This window comes from Lactuca saligna, chromosome 5 (genome assembly GCF_052625555.1).
Source record: "Lactuca saligna cultivar CGN05327 chromosome 5, ASM5262555v1, whole genome shotgun sequence".
Classification (NCBI taxonomy): Eukaryota; Viridiplantae; Streptophyta; class Magnoliopsida; order Asterales; family Asteraceae; genus Lactuca; species Lactuca saligna.
Window position 1 is genome coordinate 99,329,390 of NC_136421.1, and position 11,565 is coordinate 99,340,954.

Sequence of the window (11,565 nt, forward strand, 5' to 3'; positions counted from 1 at the left end):
GACCCGACCCGGCATGGTCCATTTGGGTTGCATGGCATCATGCACTTGGATAGACTATAATGAGAGAAATAAGATACTTATGGTTATTAATATATTATAAGTTCTAGTATATTAATAATAAGATTATTTAATTAGTATTGATCAAGAATTAATCTAGGATTAATTAAGTGATCAAAAGAAGACTAATTAAATATATGGGTTGATTGTGTAAATCATCCATACTTATATAGTGGGCTAATGCTCCATGGATTATCTAGTTGGGCCAAAACCCATATGATGCTCCATGGATGCTCCATGGTGTATTTGAACCCATGGATCCAAGGAAATGGAAAGTCATGACAATTAGGGTTTACCCTAATTGTAACACTATATAAAGATATTATTCTTCCCAAAATCGGCCACTAGATTATTCTAGAGAGGGCTAGCCGATTTTATGAAGTGTAGATTTCTCTCTAAGTTATTCCAAGTGCTTATGGTGTTGTGTGAACCATTTGAGGTGTCACACTTGGGGCACTAGGCACTCAAGCTTCATGAAGACAAGCACTATCAAAGAGGTATGTATTCTATCTTGTTATATCCATTATTTTGTATGCTAGATTAGGATAATACCTTGGATGTTCATATTTGCATGTATAATAGAGAAAACATAGATCCAAGGTATTTAGGGTTGCATGTACACTTAGGAGTGTTAGAATGCTCATAACCCAACAAATACCTCAGGCCATGAACCTACGAACAAGAAGAGAAAGTTTTGGAACATGAAAGAGCGCCACCAATTTCAAGGATACACTAAAAGACAACAACCTATGGCCGCCCCTACCATTACAACAGCAGTCACGACACATGCCTCGATACTAGCCACGGGGTCTGCCACCCAAACGCCGGCCAGACCATATGAGGGATCACTCCTACAGTGCAACCAATGTGGCTTTCATCACTATGGGGCTTGCCGGGAGTTACACTGTAAAAAATGCAACAGGAAAGGGCATATCATCCGTTTCTGTAAGGCCCCGACCCAGCACCTCCTTCCAATCACCTGCACCAAGGTAGGCCCTGTATGCTACTTATGCTGTGAAACGGGACACTTCAAGAGAGAATGTCCAACTGAGAAGAATGATGAAGGGACAGGAGGAGTGTGATGAACGCACCAACAGGAGCAGCAAGGGAACCATGTTAGGACTTTTGTAATGTTCCCAACGACAAAACGTTTAAGTACTATATGTTTGTAACGAATTTGGTACGCTTACTAAAGTAACTTTCCTTCAAAAAAAATATAGTTAAAATATTCTCTCTCATACAAATCAAACCAAAGACATTCATATATGACCTTAGGATCATTACCTGTAAGTTGTGATGACCTTGTCCATATATCGGGGTTAATTAAAATCAAAATACTAAAGTCTTGAGACAAATAATTCCATCCTGACTCCTATTCCATGTCTAGTATTAAGGGTTGAGTGGGGTCACCCACTCGACGATTTCACCAATATCAACTTACATACGATGTTCATATACCGCTCGATCGTAAGGATACCTGTCAGGGATCATGATATCAAGTATCATTACTAGCTACCGAAAACACACCCACTACCAGTGCTAGACACTGTGGTATGAATCATCTACCATAATCATAACATCAAACAAAATGGAACACACAGAAAAGAAATACAAAACACTCTATCACTCTAGTGATCTCTTCTTATGAATATAACTTATCTCATGTTATCTAAAAAGATATTGTTGTCGTTATCCAATTTTGATTGATATAGCCCTCATATTCCTGATTTAACAACTACAAAAAGGGCCATTCCCCCCCCCCCCCCCCCCCCCCCCCCCGCGAATATCGAAACCTTCGTCTCTCATAAACATCCAGCACGGACCTTTGGGTCATGTCTCGCTATGGAACTCCAAAACACACACCAGAGGAGTGTTATACTTCCCAAAGCCTTATCACAAGTATTTACAGGAGACCTTTCGGGAATGTCATGCATACAACAGACAAGGTTCATACAAGGAAGCTTGGGATGGATACAACCAGGTGCGAATATTGCCATGAACTTCGGGCCAAGGTTGCCCAGAAGGACGAGTGAATGTCCTACCATCCAAAAAGGCCTAGTCACGTAAACCAAACCCACATGCTTCCTACCGAGCTACAAGAACTATCAGGTCAAACCTATCGAACCACTTAACAATGAAATTGAAGAACGAAGCTTCTCACCCTGGAAGGCTCTGGTCTTATTCTTCAAATAGAAAGGCAAATTGCTCATAATTCCGTCGACTTCAGAGGCCCCGACAATATCTCCAGTAGAAACCTTTACTATCTACCTCGTATAGAAGAATAGGCCGACCAACCGCAAGGAACGAGGTACCCGTCAGGAATTAGACCTGAGATCTGAATACCACCAGTCGCGAGTGTTGGAGAAGGATGTCCGAGGACAATCCTCTAAATTTGATACGGACACTGCAAGTCCGTAGTGATATCCCTCGGATAGGACTAACCCGCTCGCAGTATTCATGAACTTAATGAATAGGAAATGCCATTCTTACTAAGATCAGTTCGTCATTGTCATTGTAAATAACTTTCTTATCTACCCTCGTAGTAAGAAGGAAACCAAGGAGAGCAGCTACAACAAACCACGGAAGCAATAAGATCAGAGAAGTATTACCCAAAGTTCTCTGGACACGAGTTTTGGAATTGAGGAGTCCAATTTCTAAGACACGTCATTATCAAGGTGGAAATTCATAAGCACCCTTTCAAATGATCAAAACCATTGAGAAACAGTCCGCACCAAAGACGATAGCTAGAATACACCAAAATCCTGGGTCTCGCTGACCTACCGTCTTAGTTTGTTTGGAACTTCTCGAAAAATGCAGACCCCCTCCCAACTTTGACCCTAAAGGGGGCAATCCTTGACGGGAAGAGAAGCAAGAGAGAGAAACCATTAGGACTCCAGTATAACCGACCAAATTCCTCAAGAAACACTCACTCTGGGAAGGCTTAGTACGCTTCGAAAAGCATGGAAAGCCAATACCCCAGATAATTATGCCTTTCGAGATTCTGGTCAGAATCATCCCTGTAACTCGCTACTTCAATCTACTCCCACGAGCTTGGTAAAGTACACTCTACCCAACACGTCCCAAACTTACAAGAAGTATCTATCCGATGAGACTCTTGCAATTCCCTTCGACGAGATATAGTTCCACAAGAGCCTCACCTTCTTGGAAGAACCATAGTGACCATGGACCGAGGTCAAGCGGATGAAACAACACCGCTTCCCATTAGTGAAAGTTCACTGGAATGATAACCAAGGACCTGGAGTCACTTGGGAGCGCGAGAATTAGTCGATTAGGAAGTATCCCCACTTCTTGAATTCAAATTTCGGGACGAAATTCCCTCTAACGGGGGGATGATGTGACAACCGTCAATTTCCGATCAAGTCAAAGTCAACCGAAGTCAACAAGTCAAACTGTTCGACTCAATTTGCCCGTGGGTACTAGAATTTACATTATGAAATTTCTACACAACTCTCTATTCTAATAAGAGATCATAAATCAAAAAGTGCGAACATCTAGATCTCCTTAACCTAAAACTGTGGTACGTGGCGAGCCAAACCGATAAAACAATGTTGCATACTCATTGAGAGTGTGTAAGATCCTTAAACAATGCTTAACAGGGTTTACGAACCTTGCATTGCGAAGCCGGACACTCACAAATGCCACACGTGAAACCTCTCTCAAATATCTCTTTGTATGAGAAATCTCTCCAAGAATGTCAAATCTCTCCCTAATCTTTCCAAGTATGTGAAATCTCTCTCAAATATCTCTCTGTATGAGAAATCTCTCCAAGAATGTCAAATCTCTCCTAAATCTCTCCAAGTATGTAAAACCTCTCTCAAATATCTCTCTGTATGAGAAATCTCTCCAAGAATGTCAAATCTCTCCCAAATCTCTCCAAGTATGTGAAATCTCTCGCAAATATCTCTTTGTATGAGAAATCTCTCCAAGAATGTCAAATCTCTCCCAAATCTCTCCAAGTATGTGAAATCTCTCCCAAATCTCTCTCAAAAGTTCCTGTAACTTTATAGAATCATTCGGGTCATTCCGACCCTTAACCGGGTCAAAAACGGCTCAAAACGGAGTGAAAACGAGTAAAATAGGCTTTAGGAACCGAAAACCTTCTTAGGAATCAAAACCAAGAAGAGAGGCCTCTTGGGCCGAAACTCGCGAGGACCGAGCCTCTGCTCTCGGTCTCCCCTCTCGGTCTCTGTCTCTGCTCGCATCTCGGGTCCATGCCGCCTCTCTGTCTCTGCTCGCATCACGGTTCCATGCCGCCTCTCTGTCTCTGCTCGCATCTCGGTTCCTCCCGCCTCTCTGTCTCCTTCTCACCTCTCGGTCTCTGCTCTCTCTTCCCTTCTCGGCTCTTCTTTCCCACCTCTCGGTCTCTGCTCTCTCTCTCTTCTCTTCTCTCGGCTTCTTCTCCTCTCTCGGTTTCTGCCCTCTCTCCTCTCGGTTCTAGTATCAGAAGACCGAAACTCGGCCAGATTTCGGAATTTTGTCACTTTTAGCCCATTTTTGATATTTTTAACATTTTAAGCCCGTTTTTCGTGATTTTAATGCGGGATTTTCTCCATAAATTATATTTTCACATAATAAACCCTAAATATTCATAATTTAAACATATTTTCATGAAAATCGTTATCTAAATAATAAAAATCTAATGGGGGATTTATTTAAGGTGGAGTGTTGACCTTGCCTTATCTTATGTCACAAGCAACCACCCCACACCCACTCTATGACCAGCCACACCTCCCCACCTTACCTAGGTCACTTCAATGTCCCTTACACTCAATTTCCACCTATTCCCACGTCTTTAGAGCTGGAAACAAAACATCCTCTCTCCTCATTTCTCTCATTTGCTCTCATTTCACCAAGTATCAAACACCACTTTTCTCTCAAACTTTTTCTCTACCAAATTCCAAATTCAAGGCTGATTTTCAAGTGTTCTTCCACTCTTAGTAAGTATAATTCATCCTCCTTATGATTATTGCACTTCATTCTACTCAAATCATTGATTGCTTACCCAAACTCCATAACTATGATGTTAGATCTTCGAATCTTCAACTGATTCTTCAAGTGTTCTTGGGTTGAACACTTCTCTTCTTCAACACTTATCTACTGAAATCACTCAAGGTGAGTTTATACCCCTACGTTTTCATGTTTTCTCAAGCTTTTAGGGGGGAATACAAGTTAAAACACCAAGAACATAACTAAAATTTTCTAACAGCCTTCATCAGAAAAATTCAACTCCATTCACGGACTTTTTTGGGCAACTTAAATGTTTTTGTTTTCAAAACTGTATAAGGTGAAAATAGTTCAAGTTCTTAGCTTTAAAATGACTACTTGCACATCTCCATAAGATTTTTCTACAATTTATGGTGATTTTTACAATACTGCCTATCATTTCAAACAACAATCCGGACCAGTCTGTGATTATGGACTTTTTAACCTAAGTTTGAGGTCATTAAAAGTCGTGATAAAAATTAGGAGTAAACTAGACACATTTTGGGAACTCTCGGAATTTACGGATCTAATTTTTGACTTCGTGTGATTTTTCTATGATTTTTCCAAAACAGTGCAGAATGGCTAAAGTTAGCCAACAGCATATAAATATAATCACACTTTGTATTATGTTGAGCAAAGTGTATAATCATAAGTTCTAATTATTGAATGTGTTTCTTTGTTAGTTTATCATCATGAACTGAAACTAAGTCATTCATAGTAAATATTATACATTCATTTTAGAACACGTATAATAAACTATAAAAAGTATAGTTTAATGGATTCATAACATTAATGCATTTCCATAAAAGAGTTCTTACATATTACAAATGTTTTAGATAAACTATAATAGGTATAGTTTATGATACATCACACAACACACTCGTACAAAAAGGGTACGTTCATACAGAAAAGATTTACATTCACACATATTTCACGTAAACTTGTTAACCTAAATTGTGAGACATTCTCTTCCCGTACGTCCGAGTGCGGGATATAATTCCTGGTAGTTATAATCAGAATCTCCTGGAGGGAGAACGTGATACTTGTATATAGATCTATATTGGGTTTGAAACCCCACACCTTGCTGCTAGCTACAGTGGGACCTGCAGGTCTACGGGTGACAAATGTCATTTTAGTTTTGCGATGCTTGAGAAACGTCGTGGCAAGTTCATTTAGTCATAGTATGATTATAGCGACTCACATAGGGATACAACAATCCATAAAGTTTACGGGATTTTATTTATAAAACCTAAATGGGTTTTATGTCGATTTAAAATCACTTTTTATCTCAATGAGTATAGATATTACGGTACACTTTCGGTTTTGGTAATTTATGACTACACATCATTTGAAACCACATTTATACCTTTAAGTATGGCCAATACTTGTTATTTCTCGGTCCTCGGAATTAGGACTACATATACATAAAGTATTAACAAACGTAAGAATTGACGGGGATTTCCTTTAATTCAAGCGCGTTTATGTCGATTTAAACACATATCATTTTCTATCAGTAAGAGAGGTTACTTATACATTTTGGTCTTTGGTTATAAGACTACATTACACAGATTTTAAAGAAAATATCGGATTTTCTAGATACATATTCTAACGCTTTTACAAGGAAAACGGTTTACTTCTCTGACGAAATCTCTTATGAACTCACCAACCTTTGTGTTGACACCTTTTTTTCAAAACTACTTGTATTCTCAGGAATTCAGTGAAACAGGAAATCAACAACGTTTTGAGGATGGGACGATAATTCATCAAACAGTTCATTTTGTATCATAATGTAATTGATGTGAATCATGTAAACATATACTTTGATGTAACTTTTTCAATTATATTTGTGATGGTTGTATTTACTTTGAGCACTATTATACTCGTTGTTGTGATACTCTACATGAAGTCCTCCACCCCCAGACGTTTCCGCCATCATTGGTTTGGGGGTGTGACACACTCCTTTCGGTGTGGCTACCTTCCTGGTTTTGAGACTTGGGACCACCTCCTGAACTACCAGGGTTCGTTTGTGACATGGGTGTTGTAATTGCTGCAGTTAAAATTGTCTGAAGTGTTACCAGATCGATGTGAAGAGAAGGTGGTGGCGGAGGAGGGTTGTTGTTGTTATTCTTTGAGCTTGGTCTTTTTCTTGGAGGCATCTTGATCTAAAAAGATCGGAAAGAGAGGATGGTAAGTCCTCTAAATTGAATCAAGAGATATGAAACAAGGGATATCTCTTTACGACAGGCATAGAATTCTATTAAGCGATAAAGCAGGAAAGAGTTATCAAAGCAGATAAATTATCGCTAAAGGAATGGTTGAGGAGCAACGTTGGGATAAGGATTTCTATAACGGATTCGGCTCGAGAAATACTCCCATAGTATTTCTTGTGTCGCTGCAACATCGGCTCATTGTTTGGGTACTGGGTAAGTTTTAGGCATGCCGCACACCACAGTCACTCCCAAGCACATGTTGGCCGTGTCTCGAATGAATATAGTTGGCCAGGCTATATTGATCCTAGACACGACTACATAATTGCCCTGGTTTAACCGCAACGTACAACACCCATTTACTTATGTTATGTTCTACTTGTAGTTACGGATTTCGATGCTTGGGTATACTTTGTATGCTTTTGAAAATACTTATATTTTGGGGTATACTTTTAGTTCATAGCACTTAGGCCCTTTAGTGTTTATAGTCTTATACCATGTAAGGTTTGGTATACTAGCTCACTATAAACAAGGTCTCTGATACCAATCTGTCACAACCCGAAAACCTAAGGCGGAAACATTTCTGGGGCGGACTCCACATTGAGTATCAAATCCAATGTACATAGTAAGCAATGTAAACAACCATTACATTACATATTCGAATTTACATTTGTTCAAAAGTAAAGTGTTACAGGTGTTATACATATATCATATGAACAAAAGTTAAGACGAGTCTTATGTATGCTCCGTCTTCTCCAAAAGGATCGTTGGGTACCTGTCTAATATGGACCTGAGAATACAAGCAGTTTGAAAATTAGCATAAAGCTGGTGAGTTCATAAGATGTTAGTTTTCTGAAAATGTACAAGATCCCTTTGGTTTTCCAAAAAAGTTTGTTATCCAAGAAAATCCCATATTTTCTTATTTGTAGAGTTTGATTAACTGTTTTATTACACGAATCTGGTTATGTACAATTGCTATCCCATGAAAATCCTATATTTTCCTAAAAGTAAGTTTAGTTATTGAATCCCAATGTAATGTTCGATTATCTATCATACTTGTCATATTAGCTAGGTATTCTGATATCCTAATTGTGTTACGCTTGAATGTACCTAGATGCGTGCCTTCGTATTCGTATTCTTATTCTTAATCATATTAATACTCGTATTTTATATTTGTATTCATATTCATATTTGTGTTCCTATTCATATTCGTATTCGTATTCGCATTCGTATTCCTAGTCCTATTCTTAATCCTATCCGTATTCGTAGTCGTATTCACATTCGCATTCGCATTCGTATTCATATTCCTACTCCTAATCCTAATACTATTCATGTTCGTATTCGAATTCGCATTCATATTCGCATTCGTATTCTCAGTCGTATTCGTATTCCTACTCCTAATCCTAATACTATTCATATTCGTATTCGTATTCTCATTCGTTTTAGTATTCGCATTCGTATTCGCAGTTGTATTCGTATTCCTACTCCTAATCCTAATACTATTCGTATTCATATTCGTATTCGCATTCGTATTCGTATTCGTATTCGTATTCGCATTCGTATTCGCAGTCGTATTCGTATTCCTACTCCTAATCCTAATACTATTCGTATTCGTATTCGTATTCGCATTTGTATTCGTATCTGTATTTGCATTCGCATTCGCAGTTGTATTCATATTCCTACTCCTACTCCTACTCCTAATCCTAATACTATTCGTATTCGTATTCGTATTCGCATTCGTATTCGTATTCCTAGTTATACTTTCGTATTCGTTATGTTCCTAGTTGCACTTTCGTATTCGTTATGCTCCTAGTTGTACTTTCGTATTCGTATTCGTAGTAGTTCTAATTGATTATTAGTATGAATTATTCGTAGATTATGAAATATAGATTGTAACACTTTATCAAGTAATCTATGATTAGTTTGAATGCTAACTTCGTAATTCGAACTATTTGATTAACACAGTTTTCGACGTTAAAAACATACAGAATATAGAAATTTGAACTGAAAACAATAAGTTTGAGTACAAGATTTCCTTGTACTTTTGCTTGTATTCCCCCCTGAAAACAGTTGAAAAACATTTGAAAAAGGTTAGGGGTATGAACTCACCGGTCGAGAAGCATGTCGGATTGGCTGCTAAGTATCGGTTTGGGGCTTGATAACGCGTGAGGTTCCTATGTAATATGAAATGATATACAAATGTATCTAATTAGACTTTAAATCACTAATTAGATATGATTATACACTCCAAGACGTGAAAACACTTCGAATCAAGTGTTCGGAGTGACCCGACTAACATCTAAGGACGTGTAGGACCTAGATATGAAGTTTACTCTTCAAGAGTAAACTCCTTGAGGAGTTCACGGTCCATTGACTATATCCCCATGAGTTTACGGCCGTAAACTCATGGGTGGTGGGTTCTTGGATGCCAAATGGTCATACAATGCACACGGGAAGGTTCTAGGATAGATTCCATGGCTTAGGAAGTGATTGGGACCCTAAATGACCTTGGATAAGAGTTTACGGTCTATGAAGATGTTCTTCGGGAGTTTACTACTTTAAACACGAGTTTACTACCTTAAACACGAGTTTACTACCTTAAACACGAGTTTACTACCTTAAACACGAGTTTACTACCTTAAACATGAGTTTACTACCTTAAACACGAGTTTACTACCTTAAACACGAGTTTACTACCTTAAACACGAGTTTACTACCTTAAACACGTGTTTGTCCATGATTCATGAGTTTTAGTGGTTGAAAGCTAAGCATACTAAGTTCTAGACCCATTTCTAAGCCATACAAGGTGTTAAGTTCTACACATTTAACACCCATAGAATGAGTTTAAGGTCTAAGGAGATGAGTTTACAGTCTAAGAATGTTCTTGGACCGTAAACTCAAGCTTGTCCCATTTGAATAAGTTTTGGTGCATTTCTTGAAGGATTATAAGGTTCTATACTCTCATGAAAGCTTGTTGGAGGTGTTTAGGGGCAAACTAACACCTTAAGTTGAGTTTACTCCCTAAGAATTGGTGTTTACGGTCCAAGCATGTGCTTGGGTCGTAAACTCATGTTTATGTCCCACTTGAAGAGTTAAATGTGTTCTAAGTCCATGCAAACAAGTCCTTAGGTTATATCTAGGCTCCAAATGAGTTTTCGAAGGGTTTTATGGCTCAAAACCCCTCATTACAAGTATTCACGGCCTAAGGAGGTTCTAGGACCATAAACACATGTTTATGGTCCTATTCCTCATATTTGTCATGAATTTGAAGGCCAAAGGTGTTATACTAGAAGCTAGGATAGTTACCTTGACGATTTGGAGCTTATTTGGATGATTTTGGCTTGATTTCGATTTCTAGAGAGAGAAAGTAGAGACAGAGTGCAAAGGCTTCAAATGAGGCTCTCTCAAGTTTATATATGCTGAAATTTTGGGACACGGTGGAATTCTACCCGATATTATCGTCAAGCGAGGCTTTTGGTCGTACCCGATTTAATTATTTTTATAACTTGGCGGAATAAAACAATTATTTTTCAAATTAATAAATTGAAGCGTTTCCATGGATTTCTAACGTATTTGGACAATTATTAAGTCATTTTAACAAAATCAAATAAATGACTTAATTTTTTAAACGAACGGAAACAATTCAAGACGAATAATTTTTAACGACGGAAAGGGTTACGACAATAGAACGAACTTCGGGTTGTCACAATATGTATAAGAGTAAAGTCAGTCTTATCATTAGTAGACCCCATTCATGAAGCCGGTCTATAAGGGGGTACAAGGTTACTGCCTATAAAATGGCAGTTTAATGGGTGTCCACTCGCACCCATTGCTTCCTTGACTGGTGGAGGGTCGTCAGCCGAACGGGTTTGACAGGACATTTAAATTCTCATTAAGAGTATAATGAAATACTAAGTAAGTAAACACTTACAAATTCTCAATCTTAGTTACTTAGGAAAGTGTGAATTTGGTGCTAACCAATGAAATTGCACTTTGCATCTTATTAAGTCGTTAATGGAGCTTGTGTGGTTAACTGACACACTAATCTGGTACTGAAAGTGCGTGACAAAGGGTGGCTTGATGTTAATCATAGATCAATGGAGTGTGTGTGGTTAACCAACACATTGATTAGGTGGTTGTAACATTGGGTGTACCAAGCTAATTTGCATGGTTATTCACACCTTGTTTCTGATCCTAGGCATCCCAGTCAAAAACTTGAAGGGCACAGTCGAGATTTAAACATGCTATTGAAAAGTTCAATGAATCTCAACGGATCTAGGAATTTTAATCCATTTAA